Source organism: Cyprinodon variegatus, unplaced genomic scaffold (assembly GCF_000732505.1).
Source record: "Cyprinodon variegatus isolate N-32 unplaced genomic scaffold, C_variegatus-1.0 Scaffold459, whole genome shotgun sequence".
Classification (NCBI taxonomy): domain Eukaryota; kingdom Metazoa; phylum Chordata; class Actinopteri; order Cyprinodontiformes; family Cyprinodontidae; genus Cyprinodon; species Cyprinodon variegatus.
The window spans coordinates 468,779-484,076 of record NW_015150912.1 but is presented as its reverse complement, the minus strand read 5'-3'; the positions used below and the strand labels follow the sequence as shown (position 1 = coordinate 484,076).

General features: G+C 37.6%; 1 long non-coding RNA gene across 2 annotated transcripts in view; it reads right to left on the bottom strand.

The window, feature by feature from the left end:
* LOC107094040 overlaps positions 1–14,652 on the bottom strand; it is a 33,344-nt gene extending 18,692 nt beyond the window's left edge. The window contains exons 1-3 of one of the 2 annotated variants that reach the window (XR_001481648.1): positions 14,067–14,652; positions 13,070–13,145; positions 6,072–6,148 (exon numbers count right to left, since the gene is read on the bottom strand). This is a non-coding gene — a long non-coding RNA (uncharacterized LOC107094040). Of the gene's footprint in view, positions 1–6,071; positions 6,149–13,069 lie in introns of both variants that reach the window. The other variant, XR_001481647.1, reaches the window with a different exon arrangement.
* Positions 14,653–15,298: the final 646 nt, after the last annotated feature.

The window sequence follows — 15,298 nt, the reverse complement described above, 5'->3', positions numbered from 1 at the left end:
AACATATATAAACATATATGTATTAATAAAATTCTTCTAAATATCATTTTCTTTCTGTGTGAGTTTTTCAGATAGAAATAACATGTAAATATTACTCTGATGAAGAGTTTTCAGGTTGTAAAGCACCTGACAGAATTTTTTCATTAATTTGTTCAAATTGCAGAAGTCTTCAAGCAGATTTCAGCAAATTTCAGGACTACACGAAAGCAATACACAGGAATAGTAAAGGATGTTGTCCTCTCATTACCAGACCTACATGAATCACTGTAACACTTATAGATATATATTTAGAAATATTACTGCAGAGGTTGAATGTGGTATTTTGATCAATGATATTTCAGATCATTTACCTATATTACAAATTATCAGCACTGTTGCATCAAACTTATAGAAGATCCACAGCTAAGGTTTGTAAGATTAAGAAGTGAAGAATCAATCAGTGCGTTTAGAAATGATCTGCACAGAGAAGAATGGAATTGAGTTCATGTAGAAGATGCGAACTTAGCCTTTGATAGTTTCTAGAGCGGTATCAGCTAATATATAACAGGGACTATCCATTATTATGTAAGAGGGACATAAATACCAAAAAACATGGCTTACTAAAGGATTGAAAAATGGTTGTAAAAAAATTAGAAGATCTCTTAAAATATAGAACACAAGCAGTGGCTAGCAAGTATAAAATATATACAAATAGGTTAACAAACATATTAAAAGAGTTAAAATTACTTCTCCAAGATGCTAATGGATAACTTGAACAATATCTAAGGACATGGAAATGATTAAATTCTTTAATGGAAAATAAAGTTGGAATGTTATTTATTGTAGAGTGAACAAAGACTACACTCATGAGGGTACAGAGTGGAATAAAGGCGACCTCCACCAGGAGCACGAACAAGTAAAAGCAAATGTAATGATATAAAAGGGGTAGAAAGATATCAGTAACAATATATTTGCATATTTGCATCTCTTATATTCTACAACAAAAGATAATAAGTTAAGCAAATTGTGCAAAAGCATTTAGCACTTAGCACTAAATAAAAATCATATCAGATTTATAGTCCCCACACTGCAGATATATTAGAATCTGCCCTTATATTACAGCCAAAACCATTCGCACTATAACAAATAAAACCTTTCGATAATCAAACTTTACCTGCCACATATCTGACTCAGTAACCATTTAACAAAGTATTTTCAATCATTTCAGATGGAACTATTCACATACTTGTATTATATCGAACTGAAATTCTAATATTCACCACTGTTTGACGCCAAGTACCTTTTTGCTCTGATCACAGTGTCAGGACTCCTGTCTTTGTGTTTGTGTTTCTGTGTTTGTCTCCCTTCATCAGCAGGAGGTGCCTGGTTCTGGTCCGCCTCCTCACACACCAGCTGATGGTTTCCTCATTAAATGGAGTGTTCTTAAGCTGCTGACTGCCACTACCTCGACGCCAGAGTGTTTGCCAATACTGGGTACTCTAGCCAAGCTTAGTTTTTGCTGAGTCAAGCTGAGCTTTTTGTCAACCCAAATTTAACTTTATTTTTGTCTGCCTCTTGGCAGGAAGTCATCCTGCAAACTGTATTTCTCGGACCTTCCCTCCCTGGAAGGATCAACTGAGCTTCAAACTGAGCTTGGGTTCAATCAGGAGGTTTGGATCCACTTTCCCCAAGAGATCGTTTGAGCTTCTCACTGAGAAAGGGATTATTCTCCACTACGACCCGTTCAAGTACCGCAGGAAATCTGAGTGGCAGTCAGTTCCTCCGTTCACCAACTAACAACCGCATTCTGGGTAAAACCTGTTCCGCCCTCCACCGAATCAGACAAACACTGGAACCACGGCACACAGACAGGAGTCAAGGATTCAACAACTTCTCTGGAAACGTGAGTCGGCAATCAAATCCTCTTCTCCAAGTTCACAAGTCAAATTCCCCAATGATCCTGAACTAACCGCTGTGTCTTGCCCTCACTTTACAGTTCCGGTTGAGCAGTGTTCAGAGCAACACTTCTCCCTCCTTTTAACCTCTTCAATTAAACCTGTTAATCCTTTTCCCTGGTTTCTGTTCGGTTTTCTGCTTTTGGGTCTGAACTTTGTAAAATCATGACACACGGAGCAGCTGGCTTGCGCATCGCAATGAATGATGGAATATCCGAGGCTACATAGGACACACCGGAACCCATCCTTCAAATCGGGGCAAAAAGGAGGAAGCATTTGTAGGCTGCATAACGAGGAGCCTTGGAATCCGATCAGACCTCGGATTGTTCTACGAATCTGGCCTTCGGAGTACGCATCCCATTAATCTGAATTCCGCCCACATCTGCTGTAGCTCAGTTAAAGAACAAGACTTAAACTCACTGCAGTGGGATCGATATGACAATTATAAAACAAACTATTGATTGTATAAGTAACCCATTATGCCACATTTTCAATTTGTCTTTCATTTCAGTTTTTTCCCAAATAATATATATATATATATATATAACAATTTGTTTAATAAGAGTCAGTTTGGGTTTCGAAAAAACAGGTCCATAGCCTTGGCAATATTGAAATTCACAGAGCATATCACCACAGCAATAGAAAATAAGCAAAGCTTGGTGAATTTATTGATATAAAAAAGCCTTTGACACAATATACAATTAAATTTTGTTACAGAAATTACCATTTTTTTTTTGCTTTGGTTTTTTTGTTTTGTCAAAACATGACCTTTTAGTGTGGCTTGTAGTTAAATAGTAAATTGCGCATCAGCCCATCTTTTGAGAAAGGGGCACATATTATACCTTTTGTCATCTTTGTACTCCTTTTCTACTCGTGTTAAAACATACAAGGTGAAGCTATTCCTGAAATTGTAAAAACAAAAAAAAGCAAATGACATAACTGAAATAAGAATGAAATGAAATGAAAAGGCCTGCAGGATACAGAATTCCATAATGTTGATGTAGTTAATGGTTGTAAGGCGGTGCTGGGGGTTTCTGTTCATATGATGCAGAGACTTTTAAGGCTGAAAACAGGGTAGATGATGTCATTTCATTTAGAAATTTACCCACCGAACAAACATTTTTTGAAAAGACGACATGATTAACGTCCAAGTGTCGGTTTGCATCATCTTTTCAAAGTCTATTATTGTAATAAAATGGGACAAAATCAGACCGACCAAATGGCCCCAATTTCAACCACTATCTGGACTAAATCAGGACTTTGACGTATCGACAAGATGTAGCATAAAAACCAACATCTTAATGATGTCTGGTGTTTGGGTTGGTAAAAGCAAACAAATGGGACATATAATAACCGGTGGAGGACTTTATACATTTGACCCATTTCAGAAAGAACAGCTGATGGAGAACACCCCAGGCCCAGAGCTACTTGTTTATTTAACAGAAGGAAAAGATGGCATTCTTACTCTGCTCTTCATGCAGCTCCTCTTATTTCAATTTGATACTTAAATGCAGCGTCCAGTTGCACCCTCTTTCTCTCTCTGTCCTTTCCATTCCTCTCATCCAACTACCTGACTACTTTGGCAGTGAAAGCCATTTTCTCATAGAATTGGTGTCATTGCACAGAGAGAGGACTTCAACAATGCCTGCAGGACGGTAACGATTATATTGGAAGTGTTTTATTATGAAGATTATGTTGGTTTTGGTTTCTTAATGTACTGCGCTAATAAGCGACCAGCACTGTGCTGCCAATGTCCAGACATTTTGGCTTTAATCTAATACAAGCGCAGAGGAAAAAGAAAAAAACTGTGAAAAAAGGCTGCAAGACACCTTGTATAAAACAAGACAAAATCTGATTACTGATGTTATCTCAATAAATTAAACACAAGACCTAAGGTTCTACATTGTTCTGTAAAATATCTTGGATAGGGATGCACCGATCTGTCAGTCAGACAGAAATTAGACACATTTCCTTTGATAAGCAAAATAAATACTTAAGTCAGATTCCACCCTATTACTGGAAATACCCATGTCACCTCTGCCTTTTGGTTCAACACCAAAGGTTGAAACAATGCCATAATAAAGGCTCCCGTAATGCTTCAGCATCATCTGAATGTGCATTCCAAACAGCATTCAGAATCTGATCACCAGATTTAGTGGAAACCCAAAAATATCCTGCACAAATCAAAAAACTGCATCATATGAGGATTCCTGCTCTCACTTTCTCTATACCAGAGGTCTTCAACAGGGGGTCTGCCACCCCTAGGGGGTCCGCGGAGGTGCTGCATGGGGGTCGCGAAAGCCTTGGTTGATTACTTTTTTTTATATTCCCTCCTGCAATTTTTTGCACTAATTAAAATGTCTTTAAATCCACATTAACATGAATTCAACACACTGTAGTAAACAGATAAATGGAGGCAGAAGATGTCTTTCAGTCATCAATGCACACATTCAGCGACACACAGGAGCTCTTTCAAACCTGGGCACCGTTTCATTCACAACACCTGTCCCATCAACCAGGAATCAGATTCAGAAATACTTTAATAATCCCAGGGAGGAATTACTTTCGTTACATGACTCCATATTTAATAGAGTGACTATAGGACCAGGTTGATAGAACACTATTTCATACAATATATATAATTAGGGGGTCCCCTCTCCATCTCGCCATCAGTTTGGGGGTCCTTGGCTTTGAAAACGTTGAAGACCCCTGCTTTATACTATTAGCACATTGCTACACCGTCAACCCAGGTGCAACCAAAATAAGCATATTACAAAATTTTATGCAACATTTCTGCAGATGTTGTACTCAACTGGATCCCTGGGTGCTTGAAAACCTTTTTGAAACTGATAGCATATTTCAACTTCACAATTAAATAAACAAATGGCTGTGTATTCTTTTAGGGTCTCTTATAAGCAGAGGTGGAAAGAGTACTAAAAAATTGTAATTGAGTAAAAGTATCTTTACTTTACCTAAATTCTACTCAAAGTAAAATTACCCATCTCAAAATTTACTCAAGTAAAAGTACAAAAATACTTCATTTAAAATGTAATTTGAATAAAATTTACTTAGTTACTTTAAGGTTTTTAATGCAAAAAAGGATGAGTCATGAATCGAATTAACCACAAGGTGTTTTAATCGATTTTAAGACGTATTTTCAGTGGACATCCACACTTGCTAAAGATCAGCTGGGCTAAAGAACATCACAACCTGTACCATAAAGGGCAAACTATTTTCAATCCTACTGTCCAACAGACAACACCATGATAGGAATAAAGATATTTAAATCACGTTTTAAAGTTTTCAAAATGCACACAAAATTAAATGCCCAAAAGATACCAGAAATCAAACTAAAACGCAACAGGATCCCAGTGTTATTAACAAGCTCCTCATTTAATGATTTTAACTGATACTTGTTTTTACATCAATTGTTTATATGTTTGAATTGTGTGAATAAAGTGCTGTTAAAAGTCAAAAGTCTTCTTCTATTTTTTTAATGGCGATTAAGTGTTGGTTCCGTGACACGGGGGTTTAAATTTCCAGCCGTATTTAATTTTTTTACCATCAGTATTTTTTTTGTTGTTTACTCAATAACATGAGGGGGTTTTAAATGTAGCAAAGTAAAACTACTTAGGTGGAAATTTACTCGAGTAAAAGTAAAAATTACATATTTCAAAAACTACTCAGAAAATTACAAATTACTCATAAAAAGTACTCAATTACAGTAACATGAATAAATGTAATTCGTTACTTTCCACCCCTGCTTATAAGCTATTGAAATTACATCCCCAAGGAGTAATATTAAAACTAGAAGTCAAAGAAATTTACATTAAATCTATACAGATAAACTTCACACCTTTGATCCCAATACATACGAAGGTGATAAGTTAGGAATATCACGCGATTGTATGTTTTTTTAATGCAGAAGCATATTTGTTAAGATCTGATAAATGTTAATGTAGATGCATTAATATAGATACTACAACTTTTACTCTGGATCTTATGAAAAAAAACAGATTCACTGCTTCAGATCTAAACAAAAAGCAAAACAGAAATCCATGTTGGCCAGGGATAGCTTGATAGGTCCATACGTAATGCGAACAGTATATCAGGTTGATGTGACATTACAGTACTTACAGTGTTCCTTTGGACTGTGCAGAATGTCACTCACTGGGAAATTGTTACCGTCAGAGGCTTCAACTCCACCGTAGCACCTATAAAAAGGAGAGAAATAGAAATAGAATTTACAGTTCCGAGAGAAACATTAAAATAGGACCAATGTGCAGAAATAATAGCCGGTTTGATAACATGCTAGAGAGCCTCAAGCAGGAGTAGAGGGCTTTGGCGTTTTCTTCTTCATGGTCTGTTTACTAATAAGCTCAGCCCCCCAGCTTTGCCTGGCTGGGGAACCTCATTAGCCAATCATGCAACATGCTGCAACCTCTCAGCCTGCCCATGCACCGCTATAAGTGCCGTATGCTTAACCGACACCAACACACCAGCCCCAGCCAGGCCTTGGCCTTGCCCAGAATCACCCACTAGCTGGATAACGTGCGGTTGTACACCGGATTACTGAAAGCCTAAGGTGTCATGTGTGTGGGCGAAGCAGAGCATCTGCGTGTACTTGTGAGCATAAAAAATACCTTATTAAACATATAAGACACCATGACCCGGTTTGCACATTGGGCCACATACAGGCTGCTTGGCGTTAAGGTACGAGGCGGCTCATGCCAATTTCATGCATAGAGCACAGTCTTGTGGAGGTGGAGCGTCATAATAAAACAAGAGGTGGTTAGTCATCCATCTGTATCTCAGGCAGCAGAAAACAAAAAGGAGCGTGATGGAGGACAAAGAGATACATAGGCACTGTCCTCCAGGAGGATTGTGCCAATTAAAAGGCTTCACTCATTTTTGGCGGCTGCTGAGGAGCGATAATTCCCTATGAGGACACTAATCTCTGCGCGGGACCTTGCCAGGGACACATCCTTTATATTTTATGTCTAACATTTGTAATTACAGGCCCTGCCTTGGATCTGTCCCAGCACATGTTTGTGTGCTGGTGAGTAACCCAACTCCTCTCGCACACCAAAGGCAGATTGACGTCGGATCTGGGCAGTCGCTGTGCGAGTGTGGGTGTGTTGTTTGTAAGTACACGCATGTTGGTGACTCATGAGGTCAATATGAGTGGAGATAATAATCTGCAGTATTTTGGTTTATATTACAAGGCACTGTACAAGAGCACAACTTTTTCAGCACCTGGCAGAAGTACTGTACTCACGCCCATGCTATATTAAGTGACTAAAAAAGGGATACACGATTTTCAGGTTGTTTTTTTTCCTTTACAAATATTAATCTGTAAAAGAAATAATTGTTCAGCACATGAGTTGAATCTGTGTCAAACCACCTTCCTGTGGTGTTTCTACCATCATTGCATGGATATTGTTTTGCCCTTTATTTGTTGTGAAATAACTCAAGCTCATTCAGTTTGAATAGAGAAAGCACTTGATTAAAAACGTGTTAATGATCTAAATGGTTTCTTCTGAGACATGAAACGAATGTGATCTAAACCCAGGGTCAATGTGACTGTTTAGGCCCTTCACAGTGGGCCTCTATTATACTGGCCAATAGTGATAAAGAATTAACTGTTTTTTTTTTTTACTATAAGTATAATAAAACCAGTTGTATCTTTTTATTTTAACTTTGCATAGTATTTCCATATCAGAACAGCGCTGGTGCTACAGGGCTTATTTTTCTCTTTTATTCATTTATTTTCAAGCTTGTTGTTTTTGTTCTCTTTTATATGTACATATTTTTCTTTGTTGTAAAACTAGGAAGTTATATTGCTGGAGTAACATTTTCCTTTTAATTTACAGATTTTGTAGCTCTAGACAAATTTTCCTGTGAAGGCCAAAACTGCCTATTTGCATGTCAGTAAAGACAATTTCCCACATTAATCATGTTATTTTGTCAAACCAGCTTCCCTTTGCTGCCTAAAATTCTCACAATCTCACATTGTGAGAGTGCCACCATGTTTCACAGAATGGAAAAACATGGTGGTCGTCAGGTTGATCTGCAGAGTTAGTTTTCTTTCACTCTTTCAGGACCAGCCAGTTCCACCGTCAACAAACATATTGTTATTTAAGCTTTAATTACGGAATATGTTGAACCATTACTAAACCCATTGTGGCCTACAATTAAAAACAATAAAATGTCTCATAAGATAAAACAATTGCAGAAAAAAAATAAAATCAATAATAACGATCTTTTCTTTTTCTTGATTGATTCTGGAAAGAACAGGTTTTCTTGTGTGGTAGAGAAATACATTGATGTGCTGCAGTGGAGAAATAACATAATAAAATGTGTTTCCTTCAGCTTTTAATTTTTTTAAAGGTGGAATTGCTTTGGCAAGGCATGATATAAAGGATTTTTCCATAAATAAAATATAAATGCTTTGGTTTTGCTTCTTTGACTTTAAAATCCCATCATTACTTGAGTACTGAGTTACACGGTGGAAGTCGGTCAAAAACATCTACAAAAATGAGCATCAATAAGAAATCCAAAATCCCCTTGTGTGCATTTTCTACAAATGCAGCCAAGATCATTTAGCTCTTTGTTGATGAACAGTAAGAGAGTGATGAAGTGGAAGTGAACTCAGAGAGGGGGGGCTGAAAAGCATTTTGATAGCTGAGGAGTTGCAGACGAGCCTTTTCAACACTTCCAGTTCTACCTTCATGTTGAAATATGTTGCTGATTTTGCAATTTTTTTCTCTCCAACTTAATTGCCTTGGCGACAACGGCGGCCAAAAACTTGGGAAATATACAAGTGCTGGAAAAGAAAGAAGTTGAGTGAGTGCAGCTGAGTTTTATCTGGAATGTCGCTTTACCTGGCAGGTACATAAAGTATCTGTCCAGGCGATAAGTGCTGAAAGGAACAGACTTGTGACGTCACGTCACATGCATTTAAATACAAATAATCAACAGAAGTGCAGAGAGAAAATTTGTTTAGACGTTCAAATCCTTGCTTTATCAAGTAGGTAACATAATAAGGCTAGGTCAAATGAGCTAGGGAGGGGGTGAAAAACCACAAACGCCTTGACCTCACTTAAGTTACTGAGGTCATGATGTAAAGTAGGGGCCCGTTTGAAAGTCAGACAGGTCTTGTTTCAGAGCTTATGGAGGGAAAGAGGGATAGGTATGGGGCAGGAAAATCCACATCTGTCACCCTGAAACTCTCCTCCAGTCCAATATTATGTCATTATGACCGCGCGCGCCGTCTCTGCGGAGTTACTGTGGTTTTCAGGATAAATTACACATGACACTCCCAGCTGACACACTGATTAACACTGGGGGAATAAAATAGCCTCAAGCAGCCGTGAATGGCTTCCATATATAGGGGAAAAAAAACAACAAACGGACTAACAGAGATTGGTAAAAAAAAGTTAAGTGAACAGTTAAAATTTTAGTTTTTTTCTCTAAAATAAATAAGCGGTTTTGCATAAAAGCAACATCAATGAGTTGTTGGCGTATTGACCTTTAGCCCCCCACTGTATTTCCTTTCTCCCATCCATTCTGACTGGCCCAGTATATGTTGGGAATGATCCACTGCAGCCGATAGTGGCCACTGTAGATCCACTCATCAGCTTTCCCCACATTCCCAGTGCAGAAGGGTACGCAGGGAGAGGGGGTCTGGCTTGTCTCCTCCATGTAGACCTGATCTGAGTGGACTGGAGCAAAAGATATTTGAACTGTAGTTTCACAGCAGGTTTAACAATCTCTACAGAAAAAGAAAAGGAAAAGGCCTTCAAGTAGCTGCAGCAGTGATCTATATGATAGAATAAAAAAGTATAAGAATGAAAAAACTGGCCTTGCTGCATTTTCTGGCCCTAAAATCCAGCTTTGTGTTTTCCGATTTTTCTTTCTGTTCTTCAATTTATCTCATCTATAACTAAACCCATATAAAAATTGAGACTTTTTAAATTTAATTTAGTTGCAAATAGTATCATTTTTATATGGCTTGTAGATTAATATCCTTTTCAGAAGCAGTGGATGATCTTTAGATGTAAAAATCTGTGCTAAATTATCTTAAAGAGAAAGCTCATTTTCTTACTATAAGTTAAGAAATGCCGGTAATAAAAACCCAAGTTTCATTTAGAAATTAAAACCTTCACATTTAAAGCATTTTCCTTTATCTTTACAATTCGACTCTGGATTTAATGTCAAGAGCATATTAAATACAGCAGAAAGAATCAATGATAAAGCCTTTTTATCTATAAACCAACACAGCAATGATGGCTTTTTTCTGCTTGAGACACTGGTTCAAATACATCGACAGTGCATAGCTGCATAAACACAGAGCAACTGCACAACATGGGAATATTTAAAAATACAAGACATATATTTGACATTTTTGATTCTGAAACTGAAGTGTATTTTTTTTTTAATTATCTTTTGCAAAAAGCTATGTGAAATTAATATAATTTTTTTTAAACTAAGCACATGTGCTGTGATATTACAGCTTTAGTCTAATTACTTAGGAGTACATTTGCAAAAGTAAAGAAAATAAATGAGAAAGAGAGTTTATTAGAGAATGCTCTATAAGTTAATTATAACTTACAGATAAATATATGAAAATCCTTCTCAGACATCATTAAATCAAAAAACATTCATGCAACATAAACACCCACATACACCCACACACACACACTGCTTTGTTTTCATGATGTATGGGTACATTTCTTTGACTTACCCTAATCCTAACTATTACGAACATATACCTAACCCTAACCTGAACTGAATTCACACCTTAGTCCTAAACCTAAACCCAACTCAAAGAACAGAACTTTACCAAATGGGGAACAATTGAATGTCCCCATATATACATGTAGGATATTTTACAAAATATTTCCTCTACATTGTAAACAATGGTAAAACAAGACAGCCCCCCCCAAACACACACCATATATATAAATATATAAATGCAAATAAATAAATTAATTAGACATAACTATTAGTATATTAACCCTTTCCCAAACAAATATCTCAAAGTTTAATAAGTAGTCTCAAGGAAAAACAATTATCTAATTTTCATCCTAATTTAGGCACCCAAAGAGGGCCTATTAATTTTTATTAACATTATAAATATCTGAAAATTCACGATAAAAATATAATAACAAATGTTAAAATTTTATTTATTGGCCTAACCGAAAAAGCAACTTGAAAGAATTAAGGAACAAAAAGAAGTGGCGGATATATCTTTTTACATTAAGTGTGTTGTACATTTTTAACACGTTTCTTTGTTTTACAAACTAAGATTTATTGATTAACTATGCTCTTTTTTTTTACAGATTTTTTTAAGGTTGGATTTAAATTTGAACATTTATAATGTTTCTTTTCGGCAAATGGTAAAAATTCTAATAGAGAACAGAATCCCAGTTCAAGTTCAAGGTTAAAGTCTACTTCAGGTTCAAGTTCAACAATCAATAGCCTTCGCTTTAATGTCAGTTTTTTCGCAGCGTGTATTATGCAAAAGCAGTTTTTTGGAAAATACACAAAATAACAAAACAGGTTTTGCGGATTGAAGAATAAAATGGCTGACTGATGATGACTGGGGTCAGTCCCCGAAAGGCTGCAAACAGAAGCAACTATTGGATTGGATTAATTAATCATATAAAAAAACACTTTGTATATAAAAAAAATTGCCTGTGAATTTGTGCTTTTGTGTTTTGTCATGCATATTCTTTGATTAAATTAATCCAAAGTTAGCTGTTGTGCAAAGAAAAAAAAACAAAAAAAAACCTCAGGGTTGGCTAAAGCAAGCTATTCTCTTCGTCAGGTAGATTCTGAAAAGGGCAAACACTGAAACCACTCAGCAACCTACCATTTGCCTCTCTACATGCAAACCTCTTCTGGGATCGTGCCATTAACAGCCAAAAAAGGCCTGAGGGGTGGAGTACTGTGATACTCTGATTTCTGCCCACAGCTACTTAAGCAGAGCTAACACCGAGATGCATTTAGCACAATCACATAGCGATCTACGAAAAGCTTGAATTCCCCTGAAAAAGCTTTGGGTGACGTCAGCCCAGGTTTGTCCTTCAGGGATGTCTTCTGCTACGTTTGGCACTACAACACAACAACTTCGATGTTTATGTACTGTAAGAATCACAGAGCAGTAATGAACTAATGTAAAATATACACAAGAAAAGTTGATGGAATAGAAACTCAGAAATTTTAAATCTCAAATATTTAAAGAAACCTACAAATCCGGCTTGATGAGAAACATGCCCTACTCTCTGGAAACATATATAACAAATCTGCAAATACACACTGCAAAAAATATAAAATCATAATCTAAAAATATATATTTAGTTCAAATTGTTCAGTCAGATCTATAACTAATGCACAGAATACTCAATATATATTTGTTTTTAGAGTATACTTAATTAGTTGCCACAAAATTCAGCTAATATTGATATTTATCTTTAAATCTTGCATCAAATATATAGATCAACCCATCAGTCCAACCCACCCACCTATCCACCCACACACACCCACACAGACAAACACACACATGAACGCTGATTTGGTGTTTAAATTATTATTTAAAAGAAAAAAAAAATCTCTCTATACAAAGTAATATGGTGCACAGAACAGATGTTAGTAAATATTAAGTAAATATTCTCGTTAGAATTGCATCCCGAAAAGCCACAAACCAACTGAACTGATCAGCACATTTTGTACTTCTCTTCAAATTGTAGACTGCATCCTGAGCTTGATCCGCATCACTCAAATAAAATTCCTTCTCACAACTATGACCTTTCACCTTTCACAGATGCCCAATACTCATTCATTTAATTTTACTTATGCATAATGAAATTATTATTTCTTTAAGAAGACAAAACGGTGGCGTAAAATTGTTCAAAGTAAATGGCAATGAGTAGTTAGTGTGCCTTATTTGCAGTTATGTGTGTTTTTAAAATGTGCTTGGACTGAAATGCACCAGCTTTTGTTAAAAAAAAAAAAGTTTGAATTGATGAGAAATCATTTAAACTTCATGTCGCATGGGCTGCGCCGAAATGAAAACAGACAAATGGATGTCAAACAGACATAACACTAAGCATAAAAGACAAAGTACTCACAGTTTCTTCAAAGCAAGGCAATTAATGTGTGCTCAGGATGAATTTCGCCAGCTCTTCCCCCTGTAGATTCATATCTCTGTTAGGAAGAGGAGAAAGCTATGAGCTCCCATTCAGTGCTGTTTGGGGAACCCGGTTATATCTCTCTCAGACTGTCCAATTTACAGTTGAGCCTCAGCCTTAAGCTCAGGCTATAGCTCGGGGGGACAGTCCCAACAAGCGGGCGCTCACTGCCTTATTCGGCCACAGTCTCTGCTCCCTAAGTATGCGTAGTTAGCCCGTCTGAAAAAAGGGTCCAGGCTGTGCAAGGCCTGAGACATTGAAAGGCAATCTGGACCCCTGCAATTCTCCAGCTCAACTAGTCTGCTGCTTATGAAGTCCTTCAATGAGAAATGTTAGCAAACAGGCATACAGCATGTCTGATGCATGCAAATAGCACAGGGGGTTCAGTCCCAGCCTCGGCTGAGCGCATGAATAATTCAGCTTTCTATATGCTCCCTCATCACACCCTGTGCCCTGAATCAGATGTCTTCACTTTAAATAAAAGTGTCTAAGTATTACATTTACTCTTTTAACAATAAATAGAATCACACAATAATAACTGTTCCATTCAAAGGACACAGCATGTAAAACGAGGAATACTCTGATGCATAATTCTAATTTTTTAGACTCAAAATGTATTTTCTCTGTTATCGAGTTGAAATTTATTTTGTCCGGAGTTGGTACCTGTCCCAGAAAGTGCTTTAGATCGGCTCTTCACTCATTCTCTTTAGTCAGAGAAGTAAAGAGGGTAAGTGGGAGACACAGAGGGGTAGATTACGGTAAGACATGCAAAGGAAATAAGGGGAAAACTGACGGAAAAAAAAAACATGGTACGGAAGTCCATGCATGTCAAAATTGCTGATCTTGGACAATTCTTTTAAAACAGAAACGTACAACCATCTTTAGACACACAGGCTCTTGTTGCCATTCACAGTGGTTGTCCAGACCACGACCCTACCGCAAACAGGTTACCCGAAATGGCGCCCAGGTCTCTTATCCAACGTAGAAACAGATTTAACTCCCCCAAAAAGAAAAAAAGTTTAAATCAATCCAAAAGAAAACAGCGGAAGCTAAGAAATACTACGCAAAAAGTTAGAACATTTCATTCATTTGTTTTAAAAAGAATATGAAAATTAACGGCGTAAAAACATGAATCCGAAGACATGCAAAAATCTATGTGACGAAATTAAGGTGAAAGGCCCTTTAAAATATCAACTTGTTGCCTGGTTTTGCAGAGCTGCTGCTGTGCAGCTAGTTGGAAGCAGAGGGTTAAAATCCAGCTAGTAGTGAGGGAAAAAAAAGAAAAAAAAAGAAAAAGCAGTCCAGCTATGGAAGGGCGGGCTACAGGGAGGCCCTGACTGGAGAAACAGCAGCACTTTTTTCCATCTCTCTTTTTCCCTCGCAAAGCTTAAGTCTCCCCCTTGTGTGAAGCTGAAGCAGAACGATAGGAGCAAATGAAAAAGGGGAAGAAGAAAGACGAGGGGTGGAAAAAGGAGAGAGAGAGAGAGAGGGGAGGAGAAAGCGAGAGGGGGCTCCACTGATGATGAAATAGAAGGCACAGCGGAGTGCGCAAAGCCGTCACTTTTTCATCACATGTCCAACACTGCAAGGAACTGTATTTGCACTGAGGAGGAGGAGGTAGAAAGGGAGGGGGAGGGAGAATAAGAAGGGTTGGGACATGTAGATATAATAGGAGAGAGAGAGAGAGGGGCAGAGTCTGGATGTGGGAGGGACTCCATCAGTACGCAGGCGCAGTGCTCCCACTCCTTCTGGGATACATGATACAGTACCTCTGCCTTACTGTATATCAACTTGTGGAGGGAAAAGGAAGGGGAATAAATAAACAGGGGGAGAAGATGCACGGTGGAGGGATCTGTGAAACCAGTAACCCTTCTCAGAGCCTGAATTCTTAACCTCGTCTCATATGGTGAAGTTCTTGTTGCTTAAACTCATGAATCGGACGGCCTCATGCTTTCCTTTTTATAATCATTCTTTTAGCGCGAACAACCAAATATATTGGCAGAAAAATGACTTGCAAGCATGGAGAAGGTTAATTTCAGTAACATGTGCCCAGGAATGTTGCTCTGGATAAGAGCCTCCTCCTTCTCATTACACCCCCCCATCCTGTACTGCCTGACCTATTCTCTGTCACAAAATGAAACCCTTCTTGCACCTCTTCAGGCACATAGT